The sequence below is a fragment of the Octodon degus genome, unplaced genomic scaffold (assembly GCF_000260255.1).
Source record: "Octodon degus isolate 3935 unplaced genomic scaffold, OctDeg1.0 scaffold00184, whole genome shotgun sequence".
NCBI classification, from domain to species: domain Eukaryota; kingdom Metazoa; phylum Chordata; class Mammalia; order Rodentia; family Octodontidae; genus Octodon; species Octodon degus.
Window position 1 is genome coordinate 3,489,668 of NW_004524760.1, and position 354 is coordinate 3,490,021.

A 354-nucleotide genomic window follows, 5' to 3' on the forward strand; every position below is an offset into this window, starting at 1 on the left:
CCTCAGGTGCTACTGGAAACATGCATTAGATCTCACAGATGCTCAACAACTAAGGCTAATTTGGGTGGATAATAATATCAAGACCAAGGTTCCAAACTGTTCTCCAGGCCATTTCCATTCTACGTCAGCTACATAGCCAGTACCTGAGCAGACTGAGCCCACAATATACATTTGTTGAATGAATCGATGAAATTACCTTTTTCTAAACAAGATTGGGCACCCTGCTTATGAATCTCCAATGCTTTTGAATTGAAGTAACTTGAGAGGATAGTAGAGTTGAAATCTTTCTGAACTATGACAAGAAAATTCAATCTACTCTTACATAATCTTTATAGTTTGTTTGTAATCCTATGT